Raw genomic sequence first — 22478 nt, 5'->3', positions numbered from 1 at the left:
TACTTTATTTGAAAGTCAGTCATTTAAGTACTGAGTGCCTATGCAGAGTATTTTTGCTCTGTCCTAAGGTGGCTATAATTAAATTTTTATTCTGATAACTCCCTCAAAAGAATTAAAGTGTGTGGAACAGAAGCATTTTCACTTCCCAAAGCAAGTGTTTAAATGGATTTCATGTAGTTTCAGAATGCCTCATTAAATCACTATTTTCTTTGAAAGTATCTATGGAAATCAAAGTTTCGGTAGGGCAGATATTTTCCAATATGAGCTAGTACTTCAGGTGTCAGATGATTTAAAGTGATCCTTTGAGTTGTTCAGTTTACAGTCTGTTCTCACTCATGATGCAAAACTACTTATTGAAATCATCTCCCAAAATGATTGAAATATTTAAAATAGAGTAACAAATACAAAAATAAAAATAATTTAAAACTAACAAGGAAGAATTAATATTCTGTTCTCTCATGAATAATAGTATTACTCTAAAGTAGAGCAGTTGCCAAATATTTGTTTGAATACAGAAACCCACTGACTCATTGCATGATTAGGTGCTGAATTATTTCTCAAAATATAAGTGTGTCTACACATCCTCACAGTTACACCGCAAAAACAGACTTTGTGGGGGCTAAATAACATCCATCTTACTCATTAACTCAATTACCTATTTTCTGTTCATGTTGTTCTTCTACATTATCTCAGTTGTAGAAACAGTACAGTTGTAATATGGAGATAATATCAAGCTGAAGTGCTTTAGTGTAGCTGGGAAAAATGAGAAGTACAAAATGAACAGTAAATTATGTAAAAGTACTGTGAAAAAAAAAGAGCAAGGAAAATGCAACCTGCAGAAGCTCTTGGTTTGGTGGGGCTTTTTGTTTGTTTATTTTGGAAGGCAATAGGTAATTACTTTTAAGAAGGAAAAAAATACAGCTTTTTAACAATATGTCATATAATGCCTTCTTTCCTTTTTTTTCTTTTCTTCTCTCCTTGGGTGATAATCAAATTTGCTAATAGATTGAGTTGCATTAAATGCAAGCAGATTGAGTAAATATTAGTCTCAAAAGGGAGATGCTTCTTCAGTCAACAAACCTCCTGAAAATACTAAAAACTTACCTGCATTTCACAGCTGTGCACTACTTCCCTTTGAAGGATGATTATTGAGCTACATCACTCATGGATGAGCATCAGCTCGTGTCAGCCACAGCCAGACACAAGCTCCACTTTTGCCTCACCTGAAGACAAACCTCACAGAGGGAGATTGTCAGTCTCTTTTGTCACCTCCATGGAATCCTAAAGGAAACTGCTCTGTGGGGAGACAAACCACATGGGCCTGCCCAGCTCTAAGGGTTTTTCTGCTTAGACATAGAAAGGAGAATGTTGCTTTGCTTCCTTGTTTTCAGAATAGACAGCCCCTGCTCAGAGTGAATTATCCCTCTGTATTCCAGGGAGATACATGGTGAAGGACTGATCCTCCATATGTGTAGGAGACATGGTAGTCAGACCACAGTGGCCTTTGGGGAAGGATCCCATGGTCTGGAAACACTTGGGTTATCTTGCTCTCATGGTACACAATTCTGAATTGGAAAACTGGACTCAGACAATCCAATATGTGCTAAAAGACTCAGTTTCTGTTTACCAGTCCATTTAAATGATCCTACACAATATAAATGCTTTCAGTTTTCTTGTCCCACAGTTGAAAGAGGAAATTTTTAAGTTGTGCTATACAGTTTCACATCTGAACAGAATCATAGACACAATGACACTCAGTCAATGTCTTGAGTTTAAAATAAGTCACGTTATTCTTAGTTTCACTAAAAAAGGCTAAATGGCAACAATCAGCCTGATTTTTCATGGATGTGTTCATATCTTCCAATTAGAATAATCATATCTCAGCATCAGTAGTGTCGCTGTTGAGCAGCTAGCAGAGTAATGAAAGCACCAGTTCTCAGTGGCAAGAAGGAATGACCTTTATTGTTTTGATTTCATCACATATATAGAGTTCTCAAAAGTCACCCAGATTGGTTGGTCAGAAGCCTTCCCCCAGGCCTGATTGGCCAGGCCTGAACTGTCCAAGTTCTGGGACACTGTTCCAACAACATCCAAACTTTATCTTTATTTACAAAACACAAGAAGAGTTCCCATGGGAAAAACCTGTGCTAGCCACACAGTAGTGGTTAAAGAATAAAAAGACTCAATGCTTGGTTTAGCTTCACCTATACCACAGACCACCACCAAGATGTTCAAGTCCTTTTCAGTTCTTTTTACTGTGTTTCAAGCGTACATAAAATCCCTTGCTCCTCGATTATTCCTAAGCAGGTGCCATCAGCTGTGGAGGTTCACCGGTCCGAACCAGCCGGCCCAGAGCCCAGGGCTCCAGTTGTCAACGTGGCGCAGCTCCCCAAAGGGGATGCAGCTTCGTCCGAAGACTCTGAGGACAAAGTGTAACCTCCCGCACCCTGCCCCCTGAAAGTTCTCTCTTTGTTTATTGGTTAGAAGTTTAGTTACCCCGCCCCTGTTACCACCCCAGCTGCCACCCCTATCTAGAACGTTCTGTTTCCCTCGCTCCCTCACTGGCTGGATTGTATCCCTCCCCTGGTTTTGTTTCATTTGCTACCCTGCTTGTCCGTTAAGGCTGTACCCGAGCTGATTGGCTCCGCCCCTGCTGACCCGCCCCTGGAAACCCCATACCCCCCTTTAAAACCCCCCACTGCCGTTGCTCTGGGCTGTTTGTGCCTCGTGGGTTCTGAGAGCCAGACCTCACGTCCACGGACAGCCTGAGAGCCTCCAGGGTGCCTGCTTCCCTGCTCTCCTGTTAATAAAGCACCTTGGAACTCTCGCTCTCTGTGGTTCTCTGCCTCTCGGGGACTGGAAGCTGACTCGACTCCCCGCCACCGGGCCTGACCCTCTGCCACAGGGCGGCCTACTCCTCCTCTCCCCATACGGGGAATCAGGCGGTGCCCCCGGGGGCCAACTGGTGCTAGTCCAGAGGGACGGAGCTGGAGCTGAGTGGGCTGAAGGCCGAGCCCAGCTCCTGCAACAATCAGCCTCACTGCTTGCTTCAGCTTTTATCTTTCGTCATGAACTATGATGGTAGGCTGAACTACTAACCCTGGGAGCCTTGCTGGAGAAAGATGAATGGCCATTAGTGTTTTGCAGTACAAGCAAGTGGGCAACAGCCTTATATGCTTTTATGTTACAGACCACAGAACTCCGTAACACTGACTCCTTTACCTTGGCTATTTTCCCATCCTGATTTTCTGTTTATTCCAAGCTTGTAAAGTTTCATATCTCAGCTCTCCTCCCCTGTTTGCACTTAGATATTGGAGACACATTGCAGCCAAGCAAGCATGCTTTTAAAGTGTTCTTGTAAAACTTTCCCAGGCAGTTACACTTTCTGTGGCTCTTGGATGCATGTGCATCATTACTCTAAAGTCTAGGTCTGAACCCACAGCACCTGTGCCTTCCTTGTTAAATCTTAATGAATATGAGGCATCATGCTATGAGGCTTCACCATGACTTAGCTTCTGTGACCATCCTAACAGTACAGAAAATTAAGGTTCTTCAGCTGAAGCCTTGCCACATTATTCATTTTAACAGATTTTATCTGTGTCAAGACTGAGACGCTCTTAGAGCACTACCAAAATAAATAGTATTAAGAGTGAGCTTTTGGTTTTACCAACAGCGTAACGCTGCTAAACTGTTTCCTGAAGATTTCTCTCTGGTTTTCTTTCTTTAGAGCTGTGCAGGAAAGCAGATAAATAAAAATAAAGTTTTTTAATAAGCAAACATAAGAAACTACCATTTTTTTAACTGAATAGGTGCTATTTATCTATTTACGTTTAAATAACTTTTCAACTGGTTTAAGCATTTCATTATAACCTTTTGTACCTTTTACTTCATTTGCACTTTTGGTCTAAATTAGATTAACATAGAACTACATAGAATACTACAAGTATTAACCTTTCTATTACCTGAAATTTTAGGTTTGAGTCCAAGAATTTCAATTGTAAAATTACAATTGAACCTGGAAAACTACTATTATGCAATAGAATATATTTCAATTACAAAATAGCAAATTCTTGCTATGTCTTTCTTTAAGGTCCCTTCCTTCCTGGAATCAGAAACAGTATATTTTGCTGTTATTCTGCTTTTTCCAGGGAACAAGATTGAATCATTTTGGTCTCGTCATTTGTGTGTACTACGAATGCTTGAAAATCACGGTCAGAAAAAGTGATACACTCACCAGCTGTACAGTACTTTTGAAAAACCCAGACAAAACCTTTTCCTCTTTGTTTCCTGAATAGGAACATCAACCCCATGGATATAGTAACTGAGGCTAAATTACAGTTTGCCTTAGGGCAGTATCAGTCTGTTGAGTGTGTACATCAAGCACAGAAAGCTTTCATTTTCACATTAAAAGATGTGCCAAACACATCTTTTAATTAATGAGGTTAGGTGATGTGGCAGGGTCTGAGAGGGCGGCAGGGGCCAGCTGCCCCCCCGAACTGGGTCTCTGGTCCGTGTAATCCCACCAGATCTGGGGTGGGCAGCCCCCGGGGTCCCGCGGCGTGGCCCAAGTCTTTCAACCATGGAAATTCTAACAGGAAATTAAGTACGGCGAAGGAACGAACCTGGACTCCATCTCTGTTCTGGCAGGGAGGTTTATTTAGGGTAATGGGGAGAGGGGTTGCAGGGGAGAAGAAGGGGGAAGGAAAGGCAGGGACAGGGTAAGGGCTGCCAGCTCAGAGAGGAGACCTCTCCCCAACCCAGGCACTGGCTTTTAAGGGGAAAGGAAGGGGGAGGGGGCTGGCTGTCTCTGAGCCAGTCCCAGGAGAAAGAAGGGAAGATTGGCAAAAGTGTGCACACCAATAGGTTTTCAGGTACAGCATGATGCGTATTTTAAAATGAACCAATACCATACAAGGCAGGGGGAACAAAGAGAGCACATGGAATCCTAAAACCCCATATTGCTACAGTTATGGCATTAATTCTTTACAATGGCTTTTTTGCTTTCTCCTTCTACAGCTGACCCCCTTGCAACCTGCACTCTTGCCTTTGAATCACCTTTCTATGTGACATTGATGAGCCTCCCAAATTCATGGGTGGCCAATGTCAGTTTGAACAAACATTTAAACTTGAATGCAACAGAGATAAATATAGCATTTTTGCCAGTCAGACAGTTTTGAAAGTCAGTAGTTTTGTCTGATAGATATGACTGTCTACTCCAGAATCAAAATTCTCATGAAGAATTCTCTTATATTCAGGGCTGCAAAATGAATTTACCAATTACAAATAAATGAACAAATGCCATGCGTATCTTACATCAGCTTAAAAAAATGGTAAGAAAAACAGCCTTTTGGATATGAACTTCTGTTTCATTCACTGCGAAGAAGTTTCAGCTGTGTGGTAGTACTGTGTGGTATGTGGTAGTACTGACAGTTTATTTCTGGAATTGGTACTCAATAATACGCAATAATTGATACTCAAAAATTGTTTTACCGCTGATCAAAGCAGGTGAATCAATGATGTGCATAATATCCTGTGTGTCCAAGACAGCCTAGAAAGGGATTTAATTGCCTGAGTGGAAACTTAGAAAAATTCTTAAGTTCTGCTTTTCTACAGAATTCATTGTCCCGTCTTCCTTTGTAAAGGGAAAATCTAGATTATGGTTAAAAATAGATACATTTTCAAAACTTACTTTTCAAGTGGTAATCATAGAAATGATTGATGTTAAAGCAGATTAAGGGCCAATTATTTGTGTTACACATTGTTCCTATAGAAGCATACATTCAGTTTTACAAAATAAAATAAATACAATAGATAAAGAATTTGTCCGTGTACAAGAAAACAGGTGTGTTAGGGAACCTGGTGAGGTAGCAACAAAGTCAAAGGAACAATTAATTTACTGTATGATCCTTTGAAAAACTTTCTAAGGCAGTTTGATTGTATATATGTCATAGAACATTTGTACTTCAAATACAATGTAAAAAAAATTACACTATGTGAATATTGCTGCCTGCCAATATTACTGATAAGGATGAAAGAAACATTTGATTAAGATATCTGACTGTTAGGCATTTAATCTACTAATTGTTGTTATAGTAATATGTTATCTTCAACAAGAACTACAGCTTTTAACTTGTGGAAAACTTTGTTTTTCTAGTTGTTGATATCTCTTGCATATGTGATGTCTCAGAAACAGCGAAGAGAACTGTATTTACAGAACCCCTTTAAATATGTTTAGTTCAGAATTGGATATAAGTTTGAACAGTCATCTAAGTTTGGCTGGGTTGTTTGAGTGCTGTTTTATGAAATACAGACAACAACCTTCCCACAGAATTCAGTTCATGGATTCATAATTAAGTCAGTGTCGCAAAATTTGTGCTGTTTTCTGTTCCAACAGAAGCAGAGAAATCCAGTTCAGTATAACTGTACAATGTGTAGAAATATCCATGCTTTCTTGGCTTACTAGAAGTAAAATGGTCACATTGGTGTAGAAATCCACATAGAATTAATTAATTAGCAGAGCCAGGGATAAGCTACGCCATGCAGACATCCCCTTAGTGTTGACTATTTTTGAACTACATACAATTACCAACTCACTGAGAGACAGTCAATTACAGAGACTGTTTTTCTTTTTCTTTGAATTCAGATTTTTGCATATTTACTCTGGCATGTCCCTCCTTCCCACTCTACCTAGCTTTCCACTGAGTCCATCAGGTTTGAAGTTATAGCAGCACAGATGGCGTTCATCTCTTGTTCTTCCTGGAAACCCAAACTTCGTTCTTCAGCACAAAAGTCAGTCATCATTTGCAGATGTTCAACTGACAGAAATCCACATCAAAGTAGATTTGTAAATAGTCAAAGGACTCTTTCACATAGTGGCTGTGTAGGCAGAAATCCGCAGTGTTTTGTTGCCATTTTCTATTCCTCGCTTCAGCAAAATTTTCATGTTACGCTGTGTAGAATCAGTACACGCCACACTACTTATGCAAGTCTTTGTGATAATGCTCTGATGTTAAACTATACAGAATGGATATGAAGATGAAAAGCACTGGGGACTTCTGCCTCTTGCAGGATGACTATTTCTAAAAAAAAAAAATACAATTTGAAAGTGTGGATGGTAATTCTGAAATAAACTTCCACATGGAAAAGGCCTCCCTTAGAGAAATCATAGCTATTTTGCTTCCTTATACATTTGTCTTTCATCAGTCTGTTTGTTACAAGTAGATCCCAGGACTGCCTACTGATCATACATCACTATTTTTTTTCAAATATGCAATCTGACGCTTTGGGTAAAAAATAAAAAAACAGAAAAAAAAGCCTACTTATCATTGTATCTTGATCTTTATGGTGACATGATCTGAAATTCAGCTAACTGAATTGTTTGCTATGAGTTGTGACTTTGTGTTCAGGAATCCACCTTCAATAAGCCTTCTATTAGAAACTCAGCAAAAAGTAAAAAAATACCTCTTGAAATCCCCCTTGACAATTGCATATAGAATTCCCATGACTATTTCTTACTCTGTTTTAGAGTTCATCTACATTTCCTATATTCTTAAGATATATTGCTTGTTGGTTTTCTCACATTATGTATTCTGCATCACATAAACAGTGACTGACTTTTTACCTACTGTATCTTTGCATTGAGTGATCCACTTTCATCTAAAAATGTAAAATCTCAGCTAGAATTCCACCTCGCCACAGTTGTGAAAAATAATAAAAAAATGTTCTTTATTGAAAAGGAAGGCCAGGGAAAATCTCCATCCTTTAGTAGACACAGTGAAGAACATAGTCACCAAGGAAGAGGCAAAGGAAGAAGTACTTAATGCCTTCTTTGCCTCAGTCTTAGACAAAAGGCCTGGTTATCCTTAGGCCCCCTGAGGTGGTACAGAGGGACAAGGAGCAGAGTAGACCCCTTGCAATCCAGGAGGAAATTGTTAGTGACCTGCTGTGCCACTTAGACAACCACAGACCTGTGGGGCAGATGGAATTCATCCAAGAGTACTAAAGGGAGCTGACAAAAGAGCTTGTCAAGACACTCTCCATCATTTATCATTAGTTCTGGTTAGACAGGGAGGTCCCTGATGACTGGAGGTTGGAAAAGGAGACAGCCATCTACAAGAAAGGTCAGAAGAAGGATCCAGGGAACTAAAGGCCTGTCAGCCTGACCCCAGTGCCAGGGAAAGTTATGGAATAGATCATCTTGAGTGCCATCACTCAGCACATAGGGGACAACCAGGGGATCAGGGTCAGGCAGCAGGAGTTTGGGAAAGGCTTCTTGGCCAACCTGATATCCTTTTATGACCAGGTGACACACTCAGTGGATGAGGGAAAGGCTGTGAATGTTGTCTACTGGGACTTCAGCAAAGCCTTTGACTGTCTCCCAGAGCATTCTCCTGGAGAAGCTGGCAGCCCATGGCTTGGACGGGAGCTCTCTTTGCTGAGTTAAACACTGGCTTGATGGCCGGACCCAGAGAGTGGTGGTGAATGGTGCTGCATCCACTGTCAGCCAGTCATTAGTTGTGATTCCCAGGACTCAGAGTTCAGACCCATCCTGTCTAATACCTTTATTGATGATCTGGATGAGGGGGTTGAGTGCACCCTTTCCAACTTAGTGGACAACACTAAATTGGGTGGGAGTGTTGATCTTCTGGGAGGTAGGGAGGCTCTGCAGAACAGTCTGGACAGGCTGGGTCAATGGGCTGCTTCAACAAGGCAAAGTGCTGAGTCTTAGGTCACAACAACTCCATGCAGTGTTACAAGAGGCTGGAAAGTGGCACTATAGAAAAGGGCCTGGGCTTGCTGGTTAAACAGCAGATGAGCGTGAGCCAGCTGTGCCCAAGGAGACCAATGGCATCCTGGCTTGTATAAGAAACAATGTGGCCAGCAGGACCAGGGCAGTGATTGTGCCCCTGTACTTCTTGAGCCACACGATGAATTCTGCATTCACTTCTGGACCTCTCAGTTCAGGAAAGGCATTGAGGTGCTAGAACCTGTCTAGAGAAGGGCAACAGAGCTCGTGGAGGTTTACTCTTTGAAAGCCATGTGAGGAGCAGCTGAGCTAGAAGTATTTTAACCTAGAGGAAAAGAGTGATGTTACTGCCCTCCACAATTACTTGAAAGGCTGTAACAAGGTAAAGGTTGACGTCTTCTCCCAGGCAACTAGTGACAGGATGAGAGGACATGGCTTCAAGTTGCTAGGTGAAATTCACGTGGGGCATCATGAGGAATTTGCTTACAGAAAGTGTTGTTAAAATTTGGAATAGGTTGCCCAGGGAGGTGGTGGAGTCTCCTTTGCTGAAGGTGTACAAGGAGCAACTGGACATGGCACTTAGTAATATGGTCTAGCTGTCATCTATGTTGTGATCAGTCATAGGTTAGATGTTCTCTGAGGTCTTTTCCAACTAAATTATTGTGTGATTCTTTCAAGGAGGAATGATGTGGAAGTGAAAAGTCCTTGTTTGAGAAGAAATAAATGACCAGAGAAATCCTAGTTACTTGGAAATAAATCTTGATAATTAACTTGGAAATAGCCCATGAAGTGCATACCAACAGCATATGATGAATGAGATAGAGAAAAAACAGTGAATATTTCCAAAAATAAAGATAACCTGAAAAACTGCTGAACTTTAAAAAAAAATAGGTTTTGCAAGGCTCCTTGTGTTGGTACTTACTAGTAGAAAATCAGTCTTTCTGTACTACAGCTTTGTATTCTCTAATTCCAACAAGCACAATTTTAATTTTCTTTTTACTGTTCTGTTAGAAAGACTGTGGACTAGAGATATAAATTTATTGACTCCTATCATTTATTCTGTCATTCATAAGTAACTATTAAAAATCTGTTTCAGAATCAAAATGTATACATTGTTACTTTCTCTTCACTTTGACATCGTAGACATATTGCATATTTGAGGATTTGGTTGCAGTCAGCAAACTGAAAAGAAAAACATATGTAGCATCAAAAGACACCTCATTTCAGGATTCCTAGCAAACTGATAGAACTATCTTTGACCAGAGATTCTTTGGTTTGTATTGTAAGTGAATGTTTCTGAAAAAATATTCTTATTCATACAATGAAATTATATTAAAAGTATTATGATTAGTGAAAAAAAATACTCTAGTGAAGAGTTTTTCCACTTTTAGTTGAGACTTTTTGTAAGTTTTGGGATATACGGGATTAAAAATAATTAGCTAAGTAATCACCAAGATACTGATGTTTTATAGCTGTCCTGGAATTTACTTGTGAGCAAATCATGATACAAAACCTATAGAAGCATTAAGGGCCAGGAAAACCAGTTCAAAAAGAAAATTGACTTGTCAGTACAAAGTAGTGGAAGAACTGGAAAAGGATCCACACTTTATTCCTTGTTCAGTGTTTGAATCAACTGAATTCATTGCTTCCATAGGCTAATTGCAGGCATAACCATGAGATTCTCTGAACATTAAATACTGTAGTGTCCTTAATTTGCCTAAAAAGTCAGTATTGGATTTGGGAAGCAAGTCAGCATTTCAGCTTCCTTTCAGTGAGAAAAGCCTCCTTTGTTGTTTGAATATAGACTTGCTCTATAGCTAGGATGAATTGCTGCTAGACCATGCAACTATCCTTTGTCAGAGAAACTTGTCATTTTCTGCAGTGGAGGACCTACAATGCAACTGAATTAGTCTAGCTTTATCTTTTTCTTACTCCTATGATGTATTTAAGAAGGCAGAGAGTCCACGTGCATTTTATGTATCTATGTGTTTTCCTTTCTCTGTGTTCCAATAATGTTAAAAAAGGTTTAAATCTAGCTACTGAGGTCAAGGCATGTGATCCCATGGATCTCTGTTCTACAGTGTAAGTCAGTAATGGAAGGTTTATAGACATTGAGTGAGAATATAAGAAAACCTAGGTGCAAAGTAATAAAGCAAGGGAAAAAAAAGAAAAAAATTCCTCAAGCCATTAACTACGCAATTGTATTCATGTTAATAGATTATAATTGTGAGAAACGTTTTAGGAGTTCAATTATCATTTAATACAATAGCCTGTAACAATTTAATTAGATATCATTTAGCCTACAGACATCCACTATTAAAAATTCTGACCTTAATAAGTCCATATTGCTAATATTCATTAGATTAATCCACATACAAGCTTGTGTATCACTGAGATGTTACCCCCTGCATTACGACTGCCTGAGTCAAGGAAAAAAAAAAAGGATCTCATCAGTGACTCCCTTCTGAGAAGACTAGTGGACTTGATATGCTGATACGACCAGATCCATGAGGATGTATGCTGCCTCCCTGGGGCCTGGTTTAGAGACATTATGAAGAAACTCTTTGTCCAGGAACACCGCTCTGACTATTTTTCACTGTAGATTTTTCAGGTGGTCAGCAGTGAAGACCAAACAAGAAGGTTAAGGGCAATCATGCAGTGCCTCAGGGCTTAGGGTTTACTGCTTGAGGGATCTGAACTGCAAGCAGTCATCTCCTTAATTCTGCACGTTGCAGAGTGTGACGGTGGCCCTGGCCTGCATGGATCAGCCCAGCCCTGCAGGCCCACGGGAGATACCATCATGGGATTGACCACCCCCAGGCCTGCAGCTTGATGGTCCTGCCTTGGGCGTGGAGATGGGCCCTGTCCCCTCCCCTCTGTCGCCCATTATGGTATTAGTTCTGGAAGGTTCCTCTTTGTTCAGTTGCTCGCTGTCCTCTGATTGGTTGATGATTGGTGTCACCCCTCCCCTCGTAGGTCCTGATTGTACCACACTCCTGTCAATCCCGTATCCTGATCTACCCATTGGCTCTCCCTGCTTCTGCCCTCCCCTTCCTGCGCCTGTTAAAAAGCCCTGTCCCGAGAGGTTCGGGGCCATTTTACCAGGTTCCCTCCTACCCCTCTCAACCCCGTCCTCAATAAAGCTTCTCCTGCTTCGGCAAAACGGACTACGCCTCTCTTTGCCTGGGAGCTGGTTCTCGGTTATAGCTCGGAGCCATTGGATTTCGCCTCTCTGGCACTGCCTTTGGGCAGTAGTCACCCGCCTCTCCGAACTCGGCCTACTAGAAGGGCCCTTACGCTGCAACAGCAGGGAATGTTGGAGGTAGAAACAGGAAAATCATACAGATGAATATCTCTCTCTGAGCCTGGTGACATCAGCAGAATTGCGAGGTTTTTGATCACGTCTGTTTGCATGTCATGGAGCCTGCTGGCAACAGATGGTGTGCACCTGTCTCAAAGGAGAAAAAGGATCTTTGAGCAGGAGATAGCAGGTCTCATTGAGAGAGCTTTAAATTCAGTCTGAAGGGGAAAAGGGATAAAATAAGGATCACTGGAGATAAGCCAGGGGCTCAATGCCACGGTTTGAGGGACAGGGTGTTAATGAAGCCTTTCAGTCCCCTGTCTTCACAGAGATAGAGGTTGATGATCCATGTAGCAGCAAGGATGCAAGATTTATTGATGAGCTAGAAACTATGGAAACTGTTAAGACTGGTCATGCAGGAATTAGAGGTTGTGCCTCTGAAAAGGCAACAGGGTTGATAACCCAACTGAAGTACATCTACACAAATGCATGTAGTCGGAGGAACAAACAGGAGAAACTGGAAACCATGATGCCGCAAGAGAATTATGACATAGTGTCCATCAGAGAGACTTGATCATATATCCCAGTGAGAGCCTTTTACAGCCCACACAGCCAGGATGTAAAGGTAGAAGAAATATCCTGTAAGCAGATGGAAGAAATCTTGTCATTGCTAGCTCTTTTTTCTTTTTCTTTCCACTTACCAGATGTCTGCTGGAAATACAACATAGTAGAGAGGAATGAGTCTAGGAGATTCCTGAAGGGTGTGGAACATAACTTCCTGACACAGATGGTGAACTAACCAAATAGGGGAGATATCCTGCTGGAGCTGCTCTTTATGAATAGAGAAGCCTATAACATAAATAAATAAAGAAGATTGCTTATTTGAGTGATATCATGAGCTGTACATTTTGTTAAATGCTTTTCCTGTTTGAATTTTTACTTGAATAGATGGGATTTTTTTTGTGCAAAAAGCTTCTTTTGTTTGTATGACATGAGGTGTTTGTGTAAATTTAATTGTGAACTTTAGTACCTTCCTTGAATTGAAATATGTATTAATAGTATAGCCCAATAACATAGTATATTGCAGAAAACTCCCAAGCATATTTTCTAGTTAAAACAAAACAACATGTATCTATACTATGCTGAGAATATCTTACATTATGCTACATACTTTAAATTGTATTTTCCTCCTTAAAATGAAAGCATTTGATATAATTTGTGATGTATTCAGCAGCTGATATAATTTGTGATATATTCAGCAGCTGTTGTTGTGAAGCTCTTTAAATGAAAGCCTTTTCCTTCACCTGTCCACATGAATTGACATTGACAGGCTAGAAAAAACTGTTGTGAATTTCACATATTCACAGCGCCATTCCTCAGCCATTCTCAGAAGTGCACTTGATTCAATGTGTCTGTGCTGACCTTTACTGTGTTTTTCCCTTTGATACATGCTACATGTAACATAAAGAATACTAGGAATAAAATATTCCAAATCATGCAACAGCCCAGTGAGTTTCTGCATGTGCTTTTGACATTTTCTGGCTTATGTACAACTTCATTCTGTGGTTGTCAATAATTAAGTTAATCTTGTTAGATAGTTTAAATGCTTCAGCTTGAAATAACTCACTTTACCCAAGCTGTATAAATTGTATTTACGTACATGGACTGTCTTGATTATCACATTAGCCTGACCAAAATTTTTGCCATCCATATTGTATCTGCTCTGGTCATCTATACTGCAATAGTAGGAATAGTAAAAAAAAACCAAAAAACCCCAAAAAAACCCCAAAACCAACAAAAAAAAGAAACCCAAAAAATTATAAATAGAACATGGATCTTATCTTCATCATTCTCTTTCTTTGATTCACACTGTCAGAGTCATTTAGATATTCAGGTATCACACTTCCATTAAAAGCAATATTGAAACCAATATATCTCTGAGAAGCTGGACCTTTTTTAGCCCTCCAATGCAGTACTTGATAGTATAAACAATATTTCATGACCCTAATCCACAGCATAAGTTTCTTTTACTCACTTGAAATGTTCACTTGAGCTCAAGAACCAGAGAAAATTGCAAAGGTGCTCTGATATATCAAGGCCCTAGAAGAAAATATAAACAAGTATCAGTCTTATTTTAGATACAATCATGACGTATGTTTACTCTTTCCAAAATATATGTACACCCCCATTATATCAGTCATTTTTCTGTTCTATCTCTCAAATTGGCTTTAGCAATCTTTAGCTTTAAAATTTAGCATCAAATTCAGGTCAATTTTATAAGATAATCAGAGTACTACAAATGATTCTTGTTCTATGCGCAACAAATGTCTTTAATCATCCCATACATCAGTGAAGCCTACATAGCTGAAATGGTACACAAATCAGAGCTGGAGAACCACTTTCACCATGGATGTTTAGACACAGCTTTCAGATTCCCATTTTTCTCTGCTTCATGAAGACACTATATTTCAAAATAGGAAAACTTTTCTTCTACTCTTTCTTTGATTTCTCCTTGGATTAATGAACATGTAAATATGCTTTTTTGATGTCTTTTCATGAATTTGATCACCACCTTTTAAAAAGGCACAAGTAAAAATTTTGCATAGAATTTTGGCTTTCCTTAAACTTTCAGTCACTTTTCTTATAGGTGTTCAAAATCCTGTTTTAAGAAACGATATTTCATTGGAAAAAAGCCTTGTAGATTGTGTTTCTGGCAAAAAAAAAAAAAAAAAAAAAGAAAAATAAAGAAAAAAAAAGAAAAATAAAGAAAAAAAAAGTGAAAAATGACACCTCAGGAAATTTCAGTTGCCAGATCCAGGTACTAAAAATGCTCTCATCTGAAAAAGGAAAATGGGGAGCTGCAAGAGTTGATATATAGCTTCGTACCAGAATTTAAATGAAGCATTCAAATGAGCTAGGAAAATCAATGCTAAATTTGGTGGATAATAAAAATGAGGAAATTAAAGTAATGAGAATCTTTAATAACATAATTATTACTTAGTTATTGGGAAGAAATGTTTTTTAAGTGATTGTGAACTTGTGTGACCTACACCAGAAGGGAGAGAGGGAAAAAAACCCCATAAAGCTAATAGATCATATTTACAGGCTGAGCTGGAATTTTTAGATTATTTTTTTAGCAAACATGTATGTCATGCCTGCCAATTTTCCTTCAGAAAATCATCTTTTTTTTTCTTCAAATTGGCATATGAAGGTGTTAATAGAAATACTTACTAGAAGAGTTTAATCATATAGCATAACTATCCAGCTGAATTTTACTATGACCAATACTCTGAGGTAATGAATAAAACCCAGAAATTCTGTATAAAATTGGTTGTAGAAAGATTAGCGGGTTTGTGTTAACAAAGTACAATACAGTACAATACTGTATTTTTTAAAATTTAATCATAGGTGACCAAAAGAAAATAAATAAATGCTATTACTTAAAAAAAAATAAATTTGCAAATCCAGTTACTTAGATTCTAGACTGCAGAGAGCTGACAATTTTTCACTTTAATTCATAGGTATTTGGATTCTGCACAGTTTTAATGTGATCCACATAATGCAGTGACATCAGACTGTTCCTTCAGCTTTGATATGGGTTTACCAGAAGTCTGAATGTTTTGGAAATTTTGAGATCTTTTAAGGTGTCATTTAACAGGTGTTAATTGCCACCTCCATCCAGCATTCTTAGAAATTTTTATCTTGGGAGCAAATGCAGTTTAAGATGCTGTGTCCATATTTCTCTATGTGCATCCTAGGAGGTTCAGGAATGTAAATTACTAAATTAAATTAATTGATTTTTGAATGATGCTGCCTTCAGTACCATTTAAAGAATGAGCAGTTTTCCAGTGCAAATGTATCAGTCCTTAAAAATGAGGAAAAAATCACTGCTGAAAAAACGGATAAAATGTAGCTCGTATGTAAGTGGTACAAAGGAGTAATTTTAAGATGATATTTATCCTTTGTCCATATATACATTAAATTATTGATACTTCATTGAAAATAATGAAAAGAGCTATGAATTACTCCATATTTGCTTCTACAAAAGTCATATTGAACTAATGAGTTAATGAGAAGGGGAATATTGAAACAAGTGCTTTATCTCGCAAAAAAAATTCATAAAGAAAGCAACTTTACCATGGTACTACATTTTTAGTGTAGAAACAAGTGGAGTTTTAACATATGTGTTCTAGATGATATACGGTGCTATCAGTAGGTAATTGGAAGAATGATTTTCTAAAAACAAGGAGCTGGTTTGATTGATCTATGAGTTGAAGTACTGAAAACCAAAAAATCTATTGATTCTTAAGTACATTTAATTCACTGATGGTGATAGCAACTTTTTTACTTTGACTATTAAAAAGAGAGTGGTCTTCATGTATGTACTTTGTAGTATGTAGCTGACTTGGATTATTTCAAGAGGATTGCAGAACAGGTAAAGCTACTAATTTGTCAACTAATGTAAAGCAAAGAATCTAGGCCTGCAAAGATTCCTAACAAACTCAAGCAATCCTAGTACTTTTGTGTCTTTCAATTTTATTTCTCTATTGTACAGTCCTTTATTTCTTTAGTTCAAGTTGAAAAAACTCTGCATTTATATAAGGATTTGATTGTTATTAAAAATACTTTCCATTCCCTGAATATTGTGGCAAAAACTTACAAAAGAGGCTTTGTGTGAATTCTTTAACCAATAAAAGTAGAAAGGAAACTGAAAATTATTTTTTCCGTGTATTTAAAAATTTCTAGTGACTTTAAACCCCTCACATATTTTGGTATTGTGACTTACACTTTTAAAATACAGATGTGGAAAAATCTCTGTCTTCCTTCCTGACTGCAGCTGCAAAGATGTCTCCGGGTGTGAGAACTGGATTCTGCTTGGATTAAACTAAGCTAAAAACTCCAGGAAGGGTAATGTTATTACCAGAAGATGATTCTATATATACATGTTCTCTGTCACGAGCAGGTATTTGGACTGCTTTTTCTTGTATTCTACAAGTCTGGTGACCCTTGAACATATGGGCAAAACACCAATGTTAAGGTAAAAAAAAACCCCAAAACCAAAAAAACCCCTTGTTTTTACACTTCTTCATCTGGAAATTGTACAAACAATGATTATAAGGTTCAGAATTTCTGTTCTGTCAGTAGAAGAGAGAGAGGAGAAGGAAGGGCGAGAGATTACATTTTTGACTTAGAACTGAAGAATCTTCACAATCAAAGCAGTCATAGAAATCAGATCTCTCTGAAAGATTAAAAATATAATCTTTAATATAAAGATTAAAATAAAATAAAATAAAATAAAATAAAAATATAATCTTTCTAATTATTAGAAAGTAGCAGGTAAATGATTCAAACAGAAATAAATGCCTTGTTTATAATAACACCTTTTAGCCAGAACTAAAAGCACAGTATTTTCCTGAGAAAATAAAATTCTTCCAAAAAAGAAGAGGGATGTTAATAAAGCAAACTTATTCCTGTTACATATGCAACTATAGTGCAAACAGTAACCAGTGAGCCACGAAGGTAATTTTTTTTCTAGTAGCTTTTCACTTAATGGGATGCAGATGCAATGTCAAATTAAAATACATCCAAAAAATCTAAGAAGGTACTGAGAATAACTGAAAACATAAATTCTTCCTTCTGTGAAAAAAAGAGAAACACATAAGCTCTTCCTATTCCTTAACCTTATGTAAAACTGGGTTTTTCTATGTTCATTACAGAGGAGGTAGTGTGTTATGCTCTTGAAAGAGATACAATTAGACATGAGGCAAATCACAAGAAAGAACTGCTCGACCAGAAGGAACAGGAGAAAGCATCATAATGCTGAAGGATGAGAAGATTTGTCAATCTAAGCTAAAAATTGCTAAAGTTAATTGAAAATCTTCCCAGAAGGTGTTGTAAATTCAGTGTTGTGCTTTATTTGTTTGTTTTCCTTTTAAGAAAAATGGACACAGAAAACATTCCATTTGCATCTCTAAAAGCTGTGCTGATTTGAGAATGGTTGGTGTCTTCTATTTTTTATATGGTATAGGTCTCATCGCTTTCTCCCTTTATTAACTAAATTCTCTATGTTGTGACAGATAATATTTACCTTTTTTTTTTCTTCTTAATAGACCTCCATTTGTTGTTTCTGTGGAGACAGTCTGCATAGCCTTATATAATATTTCCAAGGAAGATGATACTGAACAGTGGGAAAGAATTACGTGAAATACCTTAGCAGGCAGATTCCCTCTAAAAGTTTTGCTCCTTTAGGAAAGAACATACACATTTCTCATATATTAGAGACATAATATTTACCAAAAATTATCCTGTGCACTCAAGCCCTGTGGAGTTCATTAATTAGGGAACCCTGGGTTTCACTATTAAACTTACTAAACAGGAATGTATTTGAAGCCTTCCACCTTTTCATTTGTAAGTAATGTAAACCAAAATTAAGCAGCAGAGTTGCTTCTGGCAGTTCAGAGTGATTTCTCAAGTGTTATGTAGAAACAAGTCTTTCTCAAAAGTTAAGAAATTAATTAGTGAATAAAGTATTACTATAAAATACTTAGCTTTGCTAAACTGATAACATAGTTGAGACTGGCTGAAACACTTTGAGATAAGGCTACACAAATACAACCCATTTTGAATTGCAGAAAGAGAAAAAATTTTCCAGACATTGTTTTTTGTACTCTATGTACCAAAAATCTGCCTTTTCTTTTTTTCCTTGAATTTTATATTTTTTATATATATATATATTTCATATTTATATATAGCTCCATGTAGATATAGAGACACATAAATGTTTTTTAAATGTTAGTTTTCCTTTTCTTCTGCCAGAGGCTACCACCAAGAATGTTCGATGCAAACCAGTCCCTGAAGATTCTAAGAAAATCTCACTGGACAAGATAAAGATCCAGGGACTGTCTTAGGTCAGCAAATCAAATTAATCAAATATAAAGACTGTCCTGAAATACGTATTTAGATTTAATTCTTTCCTTATCTATATGACAACATGATTTTCTTCTAGATATCCTTATGCAAGCAAACATCTGTTTTTATAATAATAGCTTCCAGTAAATTACTCCACTTGTTTTTTCTTGGGAAGTCATAGAGATCCTGAATTCAAAATGAAAAAAAAATGGAATTGCTTTGAAAAGAAAAATATAAAGATTATTATTGTTTGTTGTGCTGTCTTTCATTTCTTCCATGGCTAAGGAAGTTGATATAGACTTAGATGTGTTCCATTTTTTTTGATGCATGATTCATAAACTAACTCACACTTCAACATAAAAAATACTTAATAATATGACCACTTTTTCAAAGTCCTTTCCTGTCTGATAAGAAGTTAAACAATGTTAAAAGAAATCTCAATGCATAAGCATGATAAATTTTATAAAGAAAAGTCAGACCCTACATGAAAGAAAAATGGAAATCTTACCATTTTCCTCTTTGTATTTTGTATTTAGAGATATTTATAGACACAGGTTTTATGAAATGTTTGTCTGGTGCATATCCCATAGAATGCAGAACAAAAGAAAATGTTATTCAGTTCACTATGATATTTTCCTTACTTATCACAGACTCCTGTCACTCTGGTGGTGAGATAATGCGCTTTTAAAGAATCAAACCCCACTGACATATCATCTGAAAGACTGGGTTTTACAGCAGATAGGCCATATATAGTTCACAAAATTATAAAATCATGGAAAGTTAAAGATTGGAAAGGGCCATCTTCAACCCACCCTGCGATGGACAGGGACACCACCCTCTAGATCAGGTTGTTCCAGATTTTATCCAACCCAGCCTTGAACAGATTTGGGGCATCCACAAGCTCCTTGGGCAACCTGTTCCAGAGTCTCACCACCGTCACAGTAAAGAATTTCTTCCTAATATCCAGCTTAAATTTCCTCTCTTAGTCCTTCTCCTCTCACTACAGTTTCTGATGAAGAGACCCCCTCCAGCTTCCCTGCAGGCCTCTTGCAGACACTGGAAAGCTGCTATGAGGTCTCCATGAAACCTTCTCCAGGCTGAACAGCCTCAACTTCCTTGGCCGGTCTTCATAGGACAGGGGCTCCAGCCCCCTCATTAACTTTGTGGTCCTCCTCTGGACTTGGTCCAAAGTTCCATGTTCTCCTTCCATTGGGTCCACTAGAACTGCATGCAGTATTTCAGGGAGGACTCACAAAAGCAGAGTAGAGGGGGAAAATCACCTCCCCGGTGATTTGATTGACCTGCTGGTCACACCCTTTTAGGTGCAGCCCAGGACATGATTGGCTTTCTGAGCTGTGAGCGCACATTGCTGCTCATGCTGAGTGTTTCATAACCATCACCCACAAGTTCTGTAGTGTTCCATCTGAGGGTGGCTTTTGACTAGATGGAAAACGTATTCAGTTTTGTTCTAGTGGGGTGGTGATGACTCCCCACATTCTCCTCAGGTGCCGGGTGGAGCACTGTGCCCTACTTTTGTGAGCTGCCTGAGGGACCTGCCATGCAAAATGCCACACCATGTCCTTGTGACGTGCCATGTCCTGTTTACCCATCCTGTTTGCTGCAGTCCCGCTTGCTTGCAGAGCTGTTTAAATCCTGCAGTGTACTCCTGACAACACCCTCTCTGTGACTGACTTGCTTGCAAGAGCTTCTGTATCCACATATTGCTTTGAGCAGCTGACTGGGTATCTCTAAGCTTTGGAATCCCCCTGTACAGATCCAGCAGTTACCCCTGGACTTAACTCAGTTTCTACTGTTGTGGCTGCTGCTGCTCCTGTACAAGAAAGAATGCACCCTTACTGGCAACTTACTTTTCATATTTTTTTCCCTTGTTTTTACTTTATTTTATTCTGAAACTTTCATATGGATTGGGTGGAATAGAAGCTTATCAAGATATAACATGTTTTTTGAATAACAAGGTAGCAGACTAAAAGAATGAAAAGGCACTATTCCTTGTTTTACTTTTGTAAAATTGTTCTGCAATTTTATATTAAGAGATTTGATATAAACGAGAACTTGGAAAATGAGAAATTTAAACCCAAGGCATTTCTAAATTGATTAATAAAGAAATAGGACTTTAATGTAGCATGAGAAAAAATATTAAAGCAGAGACAGCATGTCTATAATCAGAAAGAATATGTCAGGGTTTCTATAACTCTTTATCAGACATTAACTTAATAACAGTCTCATCAGAGTTTAATATTGAAGAATTTAAGTGTACATCACATTTAGATGAACTGGTGACATCATGAGTGCTTGTGTACCTAAAACATGTCTTTCGCCACAGCCATGACAAAATATTCTGTATTTATATAGATCAGATAAAAATACAATAAAAAATCTGAAAAAAATCACACACCAATAACTTGTAAAGCTCCTAATTGGCTAGAAAACCTTTACAAGGTACTTTTCACCTGACAGCCAGCAGTTCTCTCAGCTTGAGCAAGCTGATCTCTGTCAGTTCTTGTATTGTCACAGCTTTTAGTTTCAAAGATGTGTAAAAAGCTCTTGGACCATTGTGGTCAAATGTTGCTCTACTGTTAATCTGTGACAAATTTAGGTTTTGTGTAGAGCGGAACATGCAGCAGTGTGGTGTGATTCATCACTAGGATTACTAGTCCTCTTCTGGGACCAACACTGATGAGTCACAGTGGCTACAGGATTTTTGCCTGGGAAAGTACAGCATAAGCCCAGCTAATTTTTGAGGTAGCATGCTGAGAGGTAAGAGCTGGAATCTGAAAATTATTGTACTTGAATAAAATCTCTTCAGTCCAGCTGAGAACATAACAATTTAAATGCTGTCTTGAATTGCTATTATAAGCACTTGGGCACTCTCTCTTTCCAGTAGAGAATGAAAAAATTACCTAAAAAGTAATTAAAATTTTATACCATGAAATAATTGTGAAAAAAACCCAAGTTATACAAAGAAAATTAATAAATGAGACAAAATTTCTCTAATATATTTTTATATGAATGTTTAAAATTATGCAAGTGGAAGAACATAAACTGTCCTTTTTTGTAGAGTGTGAATAGACACTATTCCTGGCTTATTATGAAGACCTGGTATTATTGTGTTTTTACAGCCAAGTTTGTATTAATATACTTCTTAAATACAGACAATAATTAATGTTTCAGAATAGGTCTGGTTTCCTATGGTAAACAATCATCCATTATGTAGTTCCTCATAGCAACTACATTGCACAGTTGCATTAATTTATGGCAGTATTTGTTTAAAAAGAAACACTCTATGTGGTGAAGTTCCAACATAGTTGAACTTATTTATGATTATTTAAAATTTTATTCAGAGTAACATTTTTAGCATAAATACATATGGTGTGAAAATTGTAATGCTGGCTCATGTCCGGGTTATCTAGATTTATATTCTCTCTGGGAGATTGGGGTGTGTCAGCAGAGGGTAAACAGATTGAACAATTAAGAAAAAAAACAATCTACATATAACTTCAT

Source organism: Lichenostomus cassidix, chromosome Z (assembly GCF_008360975.1).
Source record: "Lichenostomus cassidix isolate B80296 chromosome Z, HeHo_3.0, whole genome shotgun sequence".
NCBI classification, from domain to species: Eukaryota; Metazoa; Chordata; class Aves; order Passeriformes; family Meliphagidae; genus Lichenostomus; species Lichenostomus cassidix.
This window is presented reverse-complemented; position numbering follows the sequence as displayed.